At 45.1% G+C, this 17538-nt stretch overlaps 2 long non-coding RNA genes across 3 annotated transcripts in view; one reads left to right on the forward strand and one right to left on the reverse strand.

The window, feature by feature from the left end:
• The first annotated feature begins 6426 nt into the window (after positions 1–6426).
• On the forward strand, positions 6427–9268 carry LOC130282575 (uncharacterized). The gene is made up of 3 exons (XR_008846456.1): positions 6427–6494; positions 7277–7423; positions 8123–9268. It is a non-coding gene; the product is annotated as an uncharacterized LOC130282575 (long non-coding RNA).
• A 1492-nt stretch (positions 9269–10760) lies between these two features.
• The window catches only part of LOC130281896 (uncharacterized), a 29271-nt gene continuing 22493 nt past the window's right edge, over positions 10761–17538 (reverse strand). For both annotated transcript variants that reach the window (XR_008846156.1, XR_008846157.1), the window contains exon 3: positions 10761–10829. This is a non-coding gene — a long non-coding RNA (uncharacterized LOC130281896). The remainder of the gene's footprint in view (positions 10830–17538) is intronic.

Genomic DNA, 17538 nt, shown 5'->3' on the forward strand with positions numbered 1-17538 from the left:
GTTTTGCGATTTTTGTAAAAGTCGGATGTGTAAGTGAAATTTATTACATTTATTTTCTACTGAAATTAATTTTTTTCCCAAAATTATGGAAATATCCCATGTGTGGACGTCAAGTGCACTGCGGGCGCACTACAATGCTCAGAAGAGAAGGAGTCACATTTGGCTTTTGGAAAGCTAATTTTGCTGAAATGTTTTTTGGGGGGCATGTCGCATTTGGAAAGACCCTATTGTGCCAGAACAGAAAAAAAAGCCCCACATGGCACACATTTTGGGAAACAACACCCCTCAAGTCATGTAACAAGGGGTACAGTGAGCCTTTACACCCCCCAGGTGTTTGACAAATTTCCGCTAAAGTCGGATGTGAAATTGAAAAATGTGATTTTTATCACTAAACTGCTGGTGTTACCCCACATTTTTCATTTTCACAAGGGGTAACAGGAGAAAAAGCCTCCCAAAATTTTAACCCCATTTCTCCTGAGTATGGAAATACCCCATATGTGGATGTAAAGTGCTCTGCGGGCAAACTACAATGCTCAGAAGAGAAGGAGCGCCATTGGGCATTTGGACAGAGAATGCGTTTACAAAGCCCCCATGGTGCCACAACATGGTGGACCCCCCCCCCTCCACATGTGATTCCCGATTTTGGAAACTACACCCCTCAGGGAATGTAATAAGGAGTTCAGTGAGCATTTACACCCCACTGGCTTTTGGAAGATCTTGGGAACAGTGGGCACTGCAAATTTTTACGGACGACTGTTCAAAAATCTGTTAGACATCTGTTAATGCTCACTGCCCCCTTAATACATTCCGTGAGGGGTGTAGTTTCCAAAATGGGGTCACATGTGGGGGGTCCATTGTTCTGGCACCATGGGGGCTTTGTAAAGCCCAATGGCGCTCCTTCTCTTCTGAGCATTGTAGTTCGTCCGCAGAGCACTTTACATCCAGATATGGGGTATTTATATACTCAGAAGAAATGGGGTTACAAATTTTGGGGGGCATTTTTTCCTATTACCTCTTGTGAAAATGAAAAATTTGGTATAACATGTGCATTTTTGTGAAAAAACAAAAATTTTTCATTTTCACATCCAACTTTAACAAAAATTCTTCAAACACCTGTTGGGTGTTCAGGCTCACTTTACCCCTTGTTATGATCCATGAGGGGTGTAGTTTCCAAAATGCGGTCTAATATGGGTGTTTTTTTTTTTTTTTTGCATTTATGTCAGAACCATTGTAACGATCAGCCACCCCTGTGCAAATCACCTCAAATGTACATGGTGCGCTCTCACTCCTGAGCCATGTTGTGCGCCGCAGAGCATATTACGTCCACATAGGGGCTATATCCGTACTCAGGAGAAATTGCGTTACAAATGTTGGGGGTCTTTTTTTCCTTTTACCTCTTGTGAAAATGAAAAGTATTGGGCACCACCAGCATTTTAGTGTAAAATGTAAAAAATATTTTTTACAATAACATGTTGGAGTAGACCCTAACTTTACCTTTTCATAAGGGGTAAAAGGAGAAATGCCCCCCAAAATGTGTTAGGCAATTCCTCCCGAGTACAGAAATACCCCATATGTGGCTCTAAACTGTTGCCTTGAAATACGACAGGGTTCTGAAGTGAGAGAGCGCTATGCGCATTTGAAGCCTAGCATAAGGACGGACCCAGATGCAAGAATTACACTTGCCTCCGATACCAAAATTACCATATGGCAGTGTTTCCCAAACAGGGTGCCAGCTGTTGCAAAACTACAACTCCCAGCATGCCCTTTGGCTGTCTGTGCATGTTGGGGGTTGTAGTTATGCAAAAGCTGGAGACACACTGGTTGCAAAACACATAGTTTGTTACATAACTCACTATTTGCAACCAGTGTGCCTCCAGCTGTTGTAAGACTACAACTCTCGGCATGCAGTGACAGCTGAAGGGCATGCTGGGACTTGTAGCTATGCAACTGCTGGAGGCATACTACTAACACTCCCAGCATGCCCTTTGGCTGTCCGTGCATGCTGGGGGTTGTAGTTATGCAACAGCTGGAGGCACACTGGTTGCAAAACACTGAGTTTGTTACTTAACTCAGAGTTTACCAACCAGTGTGCCTCCAATTGTTGCAAAACTACAACTCCCAGCATGCCCAGACAGCCGGAGGACATGCTGGGAGTTGTAGTTATGCAACAACTGGAGTAGAACAGTTTGGAGACCAGTGTGTGGTGGTCTCCAAACTGTAGCCCTCCAGATGTTGCAAAACTTCAACAACAAACATGCCCAGACTGTCCAGGCATGCTGGGAGTTATAGATCTGCAACATCTGAAGGGCCAGATGTTACAGAACTAAAACTCCCAGCATGCCTGGACTGTCTGGGTATGCTGGGAGTTGTAGTTTTGTGACATCTGGAAGGGCTACAGTTTGGACACCACTGCACAGTAGTCTTCAAACTGTGGCCCTCCAGATGTTGCAAAACTACAACTCCCAAAGGCTGTCTTGGCATGCTGGAAGTTGTAGTTTGGCAACTCCTAGAAGGCAACAGTAAAGACCATTTACCACTGATCTTCACTGCTGCCTCCACCGCCTCCTTACTGTGCCTGCCGTTGCCTGCTGCCAGTCCTGCCGCGATCGCTGGTCCCTCGCCGCTTCGGCACCCGCTGCAATCTTCCCCCTGCTCTGCCTGGACATCCAGGGCCGGGCAGAGCGGTGATTTCAACTTTAACCTTCCCACCCCACCCCCAACTGCCATTGGTCGGTCAGTCCTAACCCGACCAATGGCGGGGGATAGGAGGAGGTGACACTTTGGCCACTTCACTCTCTTTTCCGGGTTATTGGGTCATAAGAGACCCGATCAGCCCGAAATCACTGCAAATCGCCGATCTGATGCCTGCTGAAATCATTCAGCCGGGTTTGCACGGGATGCCTGCTGAAATTCCCACGGGCATACAGGTAGGCCCTTGGTCCTTAACTCCTTAAGGACTTAGGACGTATGAGTACGTCCTAAGTCCGGTCCCTGTTTATAACGCTGGGTCCCGGCGGGACCCCGCGTCATAGTGAGATAGTCCCAGCGGCTATTCACAGCCGGGACCCGCGGCTAATAGCGCGCGGCTGCGATCGTTCGGCCACGCGCTATTAACCCTTCCGATGCTGCGCTCAAAGCTGAGCGCCGCATCGAAATTGAAAGTAAATGCTTCCCGGCTGCTCAGTCGCGCTGATCGGGGTAATCGCGATAAAATCGCTATGCCCTGATGAGCTACCCAGAGAGAAGAAGGTCCCTACCTTCTTCGGTCGGCGTCCCGGCTCTGATTGCTCCATGCCTGAGTTACAGGCTGGAGCAATCAACCGCCGATTACACAGCTTGTTGCCATGCAACGGCAAGGCAACAATCTGTGTATGCAATCAGCCATTGCAAGCTCATAGGTCCCTATAGGAGCTATGAGCTCGCAAAAAAAAAGTGTAAAAAAAAAAAAATTAACCCTTTCAGGTATTCCCTTCTGAATTAAAAGTTTAAATCACCAGGAATTTCCTAGTAACAAAATAAAACAGTGTAAATAAAAATAAAAATAAACATATGTGGTATCACCGCGTGCAGAAATGTCCAAATTATAAAAATATACCGCTTTTAAAACAGCACGTTCAATGGCGTACGTGCAAAAAAATTCCAAAATAGCGCATTTTTGATCACTTTTTATAGCACAAAAAAGTGAATAAAAAGTGATCAAAAAGTCTGATCAGAGAAAAAATGGTACCGCTAAAAACTTCAGATCACGGCACAAAAAATGAGGGCTCAGAAAATGACAATTTTAAACGTATAAATTTTCCTGCATGTATTTATGATTTTTTTCTAAAGTAATACAAAATCAAACCTATACAAGTAGGGTATCATTTTAACCACATGGACCTACAGAATAAAGGTAAGGTGTAATTTTTATCGAAAAATGTACTGCGTAGAAACGGAAGCCCCCAAAATTTACAAAATGGCATTTTTTCTTCAAGTTTGTCGCACAATGAATTTTTTTTCCATTTCGCCATGGATTGTTCGGTAAAATGACTAATATCACTGTAAAGTAGAATTGCTGGCGCAAAAAAATAAGCCATAATACAGATTTTTAGGTGCAAAAATTAAAGGGTTATGATTTTTTAAAGGCAATGAGGAAAAAACGAAAATGCAGAAATGTTAAATCGCTCAGTCGTTAAGGGGTTAAGTACCAGGGAGCAAGGGCGTACCTGTATGTCCTTAGTCTCCAACAGGTTAAAGAATCTTAACATGTATAGCTTGGAAAAAAGACAAGACAGAGGGGATATAAAATTTTAAATACATGAAGGGAATCAATACAGTAAAAGAGGAGAATATATTTAAAAGAAGAAAAAATCCCACAAGAGGACGTAGGGTTTTTCCATTTTTTGCACTTTCGTTTTTTTCCTCCTCACCTTTTAAAAATCATAACCCTTTCAATTTTGCACCTACAGACTCATATGAGGGCTTTTTTTTTCTTCCAATTCTACTTTGCAATGAAATCAGTCTTTTTACCCAAAAATCTACAGCGAAACCCAAAAAAAATAATTGTGCGACAAAATTGGGGGAAAAACCCCACCATTTTGTAAATTTTGGGGGCTTCCATTTCTACGTAGTGCATTTTTCAGTAAAAATGACACATTCTCTTTATGCTGTAGGTCCATACGTTTAAAATGATAGCCTACTTATATAGGTTTGATTTTGTCTTACTTCTGGAAAAAATCCTAACTACATGCATGAAAATTAATAAGCTTTAAAATGTCCTCTTCTGAGCACTATAACTTATTCATTTTTCCACATACGGGGATGTGTGAGGGCTAATTTTTTTGTACCGTGATCTAAAATTTTTATCTGTACCATTTTTGTTTTGATCTGACTTTTTGATTGCTTTTTATAAATTTTTTTATTGTATAAAAACTGACCAAAAATACGCTATTTTAGGATTTGGAATTTTTAGGATACCACATATGTTTATAGTTATTTTTATTTACACAGTTTATTTTTAAATGGCTAAAGGGGGATGATTCAAACTTTTATTAGGGAAGGGGTTAAATCATCTTTATTAACTTTTTTTTTGCAATGTTATAGCCCCCATAGGGGACAATAACATGCCAGCACTGATCAATGCTATGCCATAGCATTGCATTGATCAGTGTTATCGGCGGTCGAATGCTCAAGCCTGGATCTCAGGCTTGGAGCAATCAATCACCGATCGGACCCTCCTCCTTTATCCTGATCCGGCGGTGGTCCCGATCAGCCCGACTGAACTGCCAGGATGTAATTTTTACATTTTAGATGCGGCAATCAAGTTTGATCACCGCATCTAAAGGGTTAATACCGGACATCACCACGATCAGTGATGTCCGGTATCAGCCATGGGTCCCGGCTACCGTTAGCCACCGGGACCGACCCGATCTATTTTATCACGAGAGCGGGCGTAGGGAGTAAGGTACGCCCTGCGTCCCCTAGAGGTTAAACTAGAGGGGCAAAGATTTAACAGCAATATGAGAAAGTATTACTTTACTTAGAGAGTAGTGGATGCATGAAATAGCCTTCCTGCAGAAGTGGTAGCTACAATCACAGTGAAGGAGTTTAAGCATGCATGGGATAGACATAAGTCTATCCTTCATATAAGATTGGGCCAGGGACTATTCATAGGATTCAGATTATTGGGCAGACTAGATGGGCCAAATTGTTCTTATCTGCTGACACATTCTATGTACACACTGAGGAATTGGAGAGGAATTTACTTGAGTAATTTCCCTCGCTTATTCCTCTCCAATTCATGCAGCAGTGATAAACCCCATAGAGTGTAATCAAATTTCTGCTCCTCAGTTCACACTGAGGAATTTCCACTGGCGGAATTCTGTCACTGAATTCCGTTCCGCATGACATGTTCTTTCTTCATGCAGAATCCATGTCCTAACCCCATAGAGCTCATTGTGAAAAAAACATTTCTGTCCACCGCACTTTTGCGCAGATTTTGCGTGAATTTTGTGTGCGGAATTTGCGCAAAATAAAAAAAAATTTATGGGGGTTGTACTCCAACAAATATACCCATTTTACGCCCACTCTCCACCCACTTTTTCTTTGGCAACCATTTTGAGATTATTATTTCCGAGTCTCCGACTGTGTGTTATCTCTCTCTCTCTCTGATAAAAATCATAATTTTCTTAAAAATTGGGTGGATCCACAGAAGCAAGTACATCAGAGCAAAGGAGTGCAAGGAGCGGAGATGTTCTGAGGATTGAAGCGCAAGAACCGCAGATTAGGTTACATCCTGCACAATTGTGCCTACTGACGAGAATTGTTGTGAACATCATCCGTCGATGCAGAGGCCGTATGGTAGGTATATATGTTGTATATTTTGTGCTATTATGTACAATTTTTTTTCTTTAAACTTTTACAATTTGTTTACATCGTAGATACTGGGTTCATCCTATCAACCAGTTACGTGAATCTCATGGCCACATTGGACATCTGTACCAGGAGCTTCGCAGGTACATTTATTTAACACCCATATGTTTCAGTCCACTAATCTCCATAAACCATGTAAATTTCCCCAACCTGTGTCTCCAGATGTGACCTAACTTCAACCAACAGCATGTCATATAGCTGTGTTTGCTCCTATTAACCCCTTAATGACGCAGGACATAAATGTACATTTGTAGTTTATGCACCATAACGTACTTCTATGTCCTGTACATGACCGCAAATATTCGGCACTAAAACATCTTATTCCCTATCAAAATGATAGGGGATAAGATGTTAGATTGTGGGAGTCCCTCTGCTGGGTACCCTCCGCAATTGATGGCGTGGTAATCCGGCCACGGAGCAAAATCTGCTCCGTGCTGGATGTTTAGTGACTACAGCCGCCGCACCCCCTCCATTCATGTGTATGTGATTAGGTGCAATGGTTACATACTGACGTCTCGGACAATGAATCTCCAAGCTTCCGTGTTACGGAGACCACTGGCAGTGTCACTGAGATCGTGGGGGTCCCAAGCAGCAGGACCCCCACAATCTAACATCTTATCCCCTATTTGTTTTTAATAGGGGATAAGATGTTGTAGCCCCACATTACCCCATTAAACAATTTGATATTTTTGTAAAGCAGTACAATAAAGAAAACATGTCATTTTTACCATAAATTGTACAGCATTTAAAATAAATATATTTTTGTGTATAAAAATAGTTATTCTAATCATTTGGTGCTTTTCTTGTGAAAGAACCAATAGTGCACTGATATTTTTTTCTTTTTTTTTTTTCCTCTTTTTAACAGGTATCTAGAGAAGTTCTACAACTTCTTGAGGATGCCAAGGGAGACGTTTGACAAGCTGCAAGAGATGCTGAATCCACATCTCCAACTACAGGACACCAGACTCCACCAAGCCATCAATTCTACTGAACATCTGTTGATCACATTGTGGTAAGTTTCATTATTTTTTTGGTTGAATCATTTATCTTGCAAAAGTGAAGCACAGATGGTGCATTGGGAGTCATTTGTAATGGCGATCGTAATAAAATGATCATCCAGTTATGGGCATTTCCCCTTTTGTAATGTTGCTAAAGTGGTTAAAAGAAATGTCACCAGTGTCACCTGCACTAACCTGTCGGTACCGGTAGGTAGTGCAGGTGCCAATGGTGACAATGGTACCTTGTCCCGTTCCGTGTCGCGGATCTCCTGTAATGTTCTCCGGTATTTTTGCTCCGGGCACCCGGGTTGGGGGATGGGCGGAGCTTAATAACATCACCGCTGCTGTTCTCAGGACTCGGGATTCAACTGGGAGCAGCAGCGGGGATGTCGCTAAGCTCTGCCCTTGCCCCAAGCTGCTGAGGCTTTCTGCCAGGTCCCGGGTCCTGGGAACAGCAGCGGTGATGTCATTAAGCTCCACCTATGCCCCAAGCCAATGCCCGGAGCAAAGATACCCTGGCCGGACGGGGACAAGGTAAGTACCATTGTCATCAGTGTCACCTGCACAACTGGTCGGTACCGACAATTAAGTATAGTTGACACTGGTGACTGATTTCCTCTAAACACGGTATGCTTGCCTTGTCAAATGATCTGCAAAGTGTTAGCTATGTCTTTACAAGCTTATTAATTTTTTATATTTTTTTTCTCTTTCAGATTTCTCGCAACTGGGGAGAGTTTTGCATCGTTGTACCTCCAATTCCGAGTCGGAAAATTTACCATCTCTGGAATTGTGAGGTCAACATGCCACGTGATCTGGCAACACTTGCAGCCCATTTCTATGCCCAGTCCAACCCAGGAGACGTGGCTACAGGCAGCAGCAGGCTTTCAGTCTGTAGCCCAATTCCCAAACTGCATAGGCACCGTCGACGGGAAGCATGTACTAGTGCAGCAACCACCGTGATCAGGATCACAGTACTTCAATTACAAGAAGTACTTTTCTGTTGCCCTGATGACGGTGGCTGATGTCAATTACAAGTACATTGCCATCGACGTCGGCACCTATGGTAGTACTGGGGACTTGCAGGTGCTGTTGACATCAGAATTTCGCCAGCAAGTGTTGGGAGATCAGGTGACTCTGCCCCCACCAAGACCTCTTCCGGGTACCCCACATCCAGTCCCCTTCGTCATGGTATGGCTTTTCCTCTAATGAATAACCTGCTGCGTCCATACCCACAGAGGGGACTGAATGGCCAAAAGACAGTTTTCAACGCAAGGCTGAGCCGGGCATGATGCTTCGTGGAGTGCACCTTTGGGATCATGAGTAGTAAGTGGAGGATCTTAACCTGTGCAATGCAGTTGGATGAGACCACAGTTGATGCACTCATCAAAGCTGCGTGTGACCTCCATAACTTTGTTCGGGACTATGAAAGCTTGTACTTAGAAGTGGAGCAACCTGCAGCTTTGAATGACTCCCCCATCAACTTTGGCTCAGGGCAGCCATCCAACAGTGCTGTACTTGTGAGAGAAACCTTCACTGACTATTTCATGTCTCCCGAAGGTGCCGTGTCCTGGCAAGTTTAACCAGCCTTGGTGCTTAACATATGTCCAGTGAAACTGATGGCTACAGATGGAAAGAAGCTTGTCAAGAATCTCCATTGGTGTTCTCATGTCCTTCCAGCATCCTGGTTTTTGCCCCTCACTACCCTGTGCACTATGTGCTTGGATCACATTGTTATGTTGGACTTTGCATTTGTCCACCATGTGGACTAACTTGTTGAGTTGGGCTGCCCTTGAGCAACCTGTGCCCTACCAATTTGTATCCTACTTTTTTTCCTTTCCAGTTGTCAATCTGGAATAAGCCTTGACCTATGTTAAATAAATATTTTGGCTTTGTTGCATACCACTACCACCCTGTGGTCTTCCATTACTCTACCCAATGGAGTGCATCGTTTTTCCAAGTTAAGTAAAATATTTTTTATCCACCATCTTGTGTGTGTGTGTTTTTTCTCTTAAAGTTGTGTTTAAAGCTGGGTGATATTTAACTAAAACATTCTATACCTTTTTGTATAGTGCTATTGTTTCCGATTTATAAATATCTAGGACGCATGGCGTACAGGTACACCATGCAATTTGCCTGTCCACGCCGCTCACTAAGCAGAGACCAGAACGGGATACCTGCTGAAAATCTTCAACAGGCATCCTATGAGAAGGACTTGGGGGTCCTATGAGAAGGACTTGTGGGTCTGTGATTGTGGAAAATCGACAGTCAATTCAGACCGATGATTAGAGGGAAATCAGGGTCAATCATTTAGCCGTGGGCCCTGAAAAAAAAAGGACACAATCAACAGGATTGAGTCTTTGATCTGGGTACGCCCCTTTAAAAAAAAGCTTATTTTAGCCCTCAAATGTGCATGTATTTATCTCACTCAGGAGTCATGTATTTTTTAAAGACAATAGTTAGCATATTTAGCATATTTACATATTTTGGAGAAAATGTTGAAAAAAGAGTAGAATTTGTTTTCATTTTTTTTAAACCTTCTGAAAATTAAGTGTATGGGACTATACTACATGTTATGTAAAATGCAAAGATAATATAATCAGAACACAAGATGATCATCGTAAACCAAAAAATTATTTATTACAAAATTAAATATCTGTATTATACAATTTACAGAAAAATTGTATAACCCATCAGAATAAACAAAAAATATTTACACTTTTGAAAAACTATCTAGCTTTGGTAGTAGGATGTGGCACCATAAACATTGTGATGCTCCATGTGAGCAGGACCAGGGGTGTTGGTTTGTGGCAAATTTCTGGGAAAATGATATTGGGGATATGGAGTAGTTGCAGGGGTAAAGGTATTTGTGGTGAAGTAGAAAAATGATGGCTCTTTGTTTGTGTCGCCTTATCGGTTCCCCTTGGTGAGGCTGGCCGCCCTCCTGAGCACATCCTGAGATTTTTTATTAAATTTCCACCGGGGGAAGTGGGTGCCCAGCATCGAAGATCGTGCTTGCAGCTAGACAATAGGCCATGACATTTTGCCTAATAGGTGTTGACATGGCTCGGACTCTTGAGGCCAATGTGTATCCAAAGTGATCACATTCGTTGTTGCCCTCGACCCTCCAGATGAAGGATAATGCTTCACCTTCCACTTCCTATTGTTTATCCATCATCCGGATGGTTCCACGGCCATGACGTTTGATACCTTGTTGTGACAGGGGGGGTTTCTGCTGGCTGTTCTAGCGGAATTGTAGTTGCTTCCACTGATTCCCCTGAGACAACAGCTTCCGAATCAGTTTCCATCACTATCTCGGAAGAATCTTGAGAAGATGATGTACTTGGCTGTGGCTCTGACAGGGTAGCTGGTGGCTGCTCGGTTTCTTCTTGGGATGTACTAGCTGTTTAGTTTCCAGTTGTTCTATATAAAGACATTATTTAAAATAAAAAAATTATAAAAAACAAGTTTCATAATTTTTTTTTTCACACGTATTCAATATAATATAATATAATATATTTGTGGTCGAAGCTCAATACGTGACTGGCAAGACTTACCTATACCAGTAGATAATACTTCTTTGGTGGTTCCTGTAATGAAACTAATAACACATATGCATAATACTGTATAGTAAAGCTGTGGAACTGTGCCCAAAAACCGCGACCGAGGGTTAGCCTTAAGAGGGCATACTCCATTAAATTGATACGAGAATAAGGGAGGGAGTGTGGGTTTCGCCAAAAGCAACATACGCACCTGAGTGACGGGGGGCGTGCGTTAAATATGCAATGCCCCTCCCACCAATATGCACGCACCTGTGTGACAATCAGCCATTTTATTGTGGGGATTTGGGACATAAGTAGCATAGCAGCCTTACTTCCTAACTTCTGTATAAAGTGCAGAGGAGCCTTGTGTCGTGAAACTGCTGATGCTGCCCCAATGCGAAAGGGTGACCTGAGAATTCCCAATGATTACCTCCCAAAGTGGTGCTAAGTGACCTTATGTGAGAAACGAACTGAAATGTGATTGGAGCAAACTTCCCCTCATGTTCACGTCACAAACTTCCTATGGACCTGCAAGGAAGGTTGCCCTACCAACAGCGGTTAAACTGTGTCCCTGCTGCGACCTAGGGTAGGCCTTTAGAGGGCAAAACACCTGGCCAGTAGGTTAAGTAGTAGAATGCTTAACCTCGTAAACAACCCCACCCCCTAGCTTCACTACCTCTGAACCCCTGAAACAGACCCTATAACACTGGAATCAACCAATTAATTATGTCTGAAGGCTCTACCTAGTGATGGATAGTTGAAACCACTATACCTACACTGCAGAATAGACCAAGCCTGACTCTAGACCATGCTAGCGTACAGTCTAAACACACCGATGTGTGTCATGGAAACCGAGGGAACTGCTAGCTGCCTATCAAGCCTAAACTACACTATCCGATTCCTATTTTACAAGGCCAAGACCCAAAACTGTTGGCTCATAGACCCACAGTAACCTGACCCCATGACCGACCTTAACCATGATAAGTATATTTACCTAACCAGGACTAAGCTTGAGAACTTACCTGAAGACTATCCGCACTGTCCGACAGCCATACCATAAACTACCAAGCAACTGTATTTGGAAGCATTTGCCTGTTGCGAGTAATTGAGCCTTGCATCGCCCTCTCGTGCCTGTAGACAGGCCAGGACTAACTAAGAACCCAACCTCCGAAATTTGGCCTGAAAACTGAACTCCGGGGTGATGTGCTGCCGCGATTGACAGAAAACTTCATATCCATTGTGCCTGGGACCGTGACAATGCCTTGTGTAACCCTCGAACCCATAGTTCTATTCAAGAACCACCATGCCTGAACCTTTACTAGGTCTATTCGTAAGCATCGTGCCTATAGACGAGACATGTCTATACATAATCATTGTACCTGTGTGATAGTTCTTTGCGTACCCTCGAGCCTGTACACGTGACAAGTCCAGCATAACCATTGTTTCTTTTTTCCCCCCCTTTATTTGTCATGGAACTAGAACTACGAAAGTGTGTTGGTGACAATAATTACCCAGTGTATCCCACTTCTGGAGTGATAGGTATGCAGGGACTACAACCCTAATGCACCATGCCGTTGTTACTCTGACAGCGTGTAATCAACAGCAACTCCGTAGTGCATCCTCCTCCGGCCGTGTTAGATACAAAGAGTATACACTTACCTGTATGGCGTGCTGTTGTTGCCCTGAAGACGTGACAGTGACAAAAGCTGCACAGTGTAATCCTCTGCCCACGTGGCAGGTGTAGTGTGTGTACCATCTATGTCTACTGTTTACGAGTCGTGACATTGTTTCTCTGAAAACGTGTCGGTAACAATAACTATGCAGTGTATCCCCTGCAGACGTGGCAGGTAGAATGGGAATACCACCGCTTATGCGTCGTGATTAGAGATGAGCGAATCTAAGCAGACGAAACAGAATTCATTAGGAATTTCAGGAAATATTCGATTTGCAATGAATGCGAATATTGCCGCCATTCTATCCCACAAATCGCTTCATTAAACTCCATTTTGCAGCGTTCCAGGCTCCAGGACACCTAAAATGGCAGATCCACATGTCAGTACATGGGGCAGGGGATGCTGGGAAGGCAGGAAGGGAGGTAGGCGGGATGACCCTGAATCACATGCATGATGCAGCCTATCAGCATTCATGGTGTCACAGCCCTATATAATTGGCAAACATTTTGCGGCTACTAATTTCATGCCATACACTGCAGAGTGATAGGACGGTGTTACACAGACAAGCTGAATTTATCATAGCGCAGCGTTCCACTTCCAACTGCTAGTCACATCAGCATTGCATACAGAGAGCAGTGCTTTGCTTGTTCTCACTGAAAAGGATTTTTACGCCAGCCATTAACCTCCCAGTGACTTTATTCAGCATTTTATCAGAGAGGGACAGATAGCTTTTGATTGCCTCATACATTTCAACAAGCTACTTCAACTTCATCAACCTTAGCAGAGGAGGCATGAATGATTTTTCAGCGCAATTCTGTGTATTTTTTCCACAAGAAATCTGCTGCTGATACTAGTCTGTAGACGGTATAATAACCAGCAGTTCACTCCATTCTTAATATTCTTTGACAGAGTGCAATTTTGGGTTTAACATACATTTTTTATTTTTTGTGGTGCAGCACTGTTGTGTACTGCTGCTGTTGAGCAAAAATACGTTTTTTTCAGCGGACTGTAGTGCAATTTTCTGCCCTTATACATGCATAACACATACCTACATCCAGGGCTCAAGTCGTGCACTAACGCATTGGAACGGGGTTCCTGCACTTTTTCCAGAGCAGGAACACTGTTCCTATTTGCAGGAGTCCTGCAGGACCAGCCCTTGAGTGGAAATCATGGGTGAATTCCCACACTTTTTTCCCCAGGACTTGACTCCTGCCAACATCAAAGCAGGGTACTATTTTGTAGCTATAAATCTGTAACAAGTCTAGATTCTGGGAAAGTCCAGGCAAAAGTAATCACCGGCTGGTGTTTTACAAAAATATGTTTTCCTAGTGTACTGTAGCGAATGTTGCCCTCATACGTGCATACCACATACCTACATTTAAGTAGTGCACTTTTTTGTACCTGTTAATCTGTAACAAGCCTACATACAGTGAAAGGCCAGGGAAAAGTAATCACTGGCTGTTTTATGAAAATACATTTTCCAAGTGTACTGTAGCGCATTTTTTTTGCCCTCCTACATGCATACCACATATCTACATCTATGTAGTGTACCATTTTGTACCTGTTAATATGTCAAGGGCCTACATACTGTGAAAGGACAGCCAAAAGTAATCACCTGCTGCTGTTCTAGACAAATACTGTTTTAAGCATAGTGAAGCGTATTGTACTCCCCGCATATACACACTAAGTATGTCAGGCAGAGAAATGCCAGGATGTGCAGAGGCCCAAATCCTTCAGGCAGAGGTCGCAGCAGACTAGGGGCGAGTGGCAGCAGGAGTCGCAGTGAGAGGCCTGAGCTCCCGTCATCAGCTAGCGGTCGTCTCTCGACCAGCAGCGCATCTGCCGTCGTCGATTGGTTAACATAGTCATCCACTTCATCACAAATGACATCTGACACCCCCAGTCAACAGTCGGTGGGTTCAAAAACCTCAGTTGGCATGGCCCGGGAGCAGTCCCTGTCCTCCCATTGCCTCTATCCCATGCTGTTCCCTCTCCTACAGAAGTTTCTTATGTTGTGGGTTCAGCTCCACTATTCACTGAGGATGATCTAATAGAGTACAGTCAGAAGCTACTGCCCAGCCAAGAAGTGGAGGAGACCTCTGCCGCTTCCTCCGCTAGGCAAGTAGTAATGAGGAGAGTGACGTGAGAGGCGATGTTGCCAGGGTTCAGGGTCCTGAAGCAGACACTGTTGAGGAACCTGAGGAGGACATCAGTGACGTTCAGACACAATTCGATGATGATGAAGCCAATCACAATTGGGAGCCGGGTGCAGAAGGGGCTTCATCATCATCATCATCATCATGAGAAGAGAGCAGCAGCTGAGCCAGCAAGGCGGTAGCATGGTTGGCAGTCAGCGTGGTGGCAGAAGTGGAAATTGTGGACCCAAAACGTGCCCGGGGTAGACCACCTGCTTCGCGGCAGCCTACCTTCCTGGGAGGTAGTGGAAAAGGGGTTCCTGGAGACGGCGGCGGTAGCAGTCAATTAGTGCGGACTGTTGGGGGGGGGAAATCAGCTACTCGGTGGCGTGGCAGTTTTTCATCAAGCATCCAGAGGAGGTTCACGTAGCCACATGCAAGATATGTCGTCAGAAGGTGAAGCGTGGCCAGAGTCCCAGTGTTGGCATCACGGCCCTGCGTCAACATATGCTTTGCCACCATAAAGCGGCCTGGGAGAACCGTGGCTCCGATGTAGTGGTCCAGCCTGCTGCATCACCCAGTGGCACGCCGCTCCCTCTTTCAGTCAGCCAAGGCTCCACCACCTCAGCCAAAGGGAGCTGTGTGTCATACCCTCTTTCTGTCGCTCCAGATGCTCCTGCTTCTCCCACTTTTAGTCAGCCATTCCGCCAACAATCCATCTGCGAAGCCATGTCCAAGAGACAACAGTATGCGCCCACTCATCCATCGGCGCAGAAGCTGAATGTGCTCTTGTCTAAGTTGCTGGTGCTGCAGTCCCTCCCTTTTCAAGTGGTGGACTCTGCACCTTTCAGAGAACTGATGGCTTGTGCCAAGCCGAGGTGGAGTGTGCCAAGCCGTCATTTGTTTGCGAAGAAGGCGGTACCAGCCCTGAACAATTTTGTACAAGAGAAGATGGGCCAGTCCTTGAGCCTGTCGGTGTGTACCAAAGTGCATGGCAGCGCTAACGTCTGGAGCTGTAACTACCGTCAGGGACAATACATGTCTTTTACGGCTCACTGGGTGAATGTGGTTCCTGCACAGCCACAACCCCAATTTGGACAGGTCACGCCGCTTCCTCCTCCATGCTCTCAGCCCGTTGGTCCTCATCCTCCATGGTGTCCTCAGCCTACACTGCCAAGACAAGTCTCAGTGGCCCTTCAGCATACCATGTGTGCAGGGCACGGCGGTGTCACGCTGTTCTTCACATGGTGTGCCCTAGCGAAAAGAGCCACACAGGGGAGAAACCGCTGAAAGTCATTCGTAAAGAAATCAGAGCATGGCTTACTCCATGAAAACTGGAAATGGGAACCATGGTGAACAACAGTGGGAAGAACATCTTGGCCGTGCTGCCACAAGGAAGGGTGAGCCATGCGCCCTGCATGGCACATGTGTTAAATCTGGTTGTCAAGCAGTTCCTGAAGTGTTCCCCCTATTTGCAAGACATCCTAAAAATGGGAAGGAAACTTTGCATGCACTTCAGCCACTCGTACACCGCAAAGCACGCCCTCCTTCAGCTGCAGCGTCAGAATGGTATCCCCCAACATAGTCTGATCTGTGACGTTACCGCACGTTGGAATTCCACCCTCCATATGTTGGACCGACTGTAAGGACAGAGAAAAGCCATCACCTATTTCTTGATGATCCAAGCGGATAGGGGTACTCCCCCGTGTAACTTCAATGTGAACCAGTGGCAGCTCACACGTGACACCTGCCATTTGCTCAGGCCCTTTGAGGAAGCCACATTATATGTAAGTGTCCAGGATTACAGGATGAACAATGTAATTCCACTGCTTCATTTCCTACAACAAGTGTTGGAAACGATGGCTGGTCAGGGCAATGGAGATGTTGCGCCTACATCTCACGGCCACATGAGCCCTATGGGGGCTGAACTGGAGGAGGATAAGGAGGAGGAGGGGCACAGTGGAGCACAGTTTAGCCTTCATGAGATGGGCGGTGTTTCTAGTCATCTGACAGGAGAGGAGGAGCATGATCAACTAGAGGAGCTAGAGAGTTTTGAGGAAGGTGAGACAGAGGACCAAGATACACCATGGCAGTATGCAGTGGAGATGGAGACAGGGAGTCCCCCCGAGTCACTTGCACAAATGGCACAATGCATGCTCAGATGCTTCTGTACTGACCGCTGAATTGTCAACATTCGGCAGCTGGATGACTTCTGGGGCTCCACCTTATTGGACCCTCACTACCGACACAAAATGGGGGCTTTTTTTGCACCCACTGAGAGGGAGGACAAACTGTCCTACTACAGAGAGATCCTATGTAGTCAGTTGGCCGATGCCTATGGGGGCCATCGTCCATCCACTCGCAGGTCTGAATCGGGGGGCCTTCTGCGATCACCTTCCACTGCCATGGCTGCTGGGGAAAGTAGGGGTGGCAGGAGCAGTACCAACTCCATCAGCAGCAGCCTAAGTCTACAGTCGCTGATGAGTACCTTTCTTCACCCGCATAGTGAAGCAACTCATCAGCAGCAGGTAGACATGGAGCAGAAACTTAACCAGCAGGTGGTGGCATTCCTTGACATGGTCATGCCAACAAACCTTGAAGAACCGCTGGACTTCTGGGTAGCCAAACTTGATTTATGGCCGCAACAAGCAGAGTTTTCCCTGGAAAAGCTGTCCTGCCCAGCCAGTAGTGTGCCATCAGAGCCGGTGTTCAGTGCGGCGGGGCCCATAGTCACTCGTCAAGGAGAACTCGTCTGACCATGAAAAATCCATCAGGCATGGAT

Source organism: Hyla sarda, chromosome 7, assembly GCF_029499605.1.
Source record: "Hyla sarda isolate aHylSar1 chromosome 7, aHylSar1.hap1, whole genome shotgun sequence".
Classification (NCBI taxonomy): Eukaryota; Metazoa; Chordata; class Amphibia; order Anura; family Hylidae; genus Hyla; species Hyla sarda.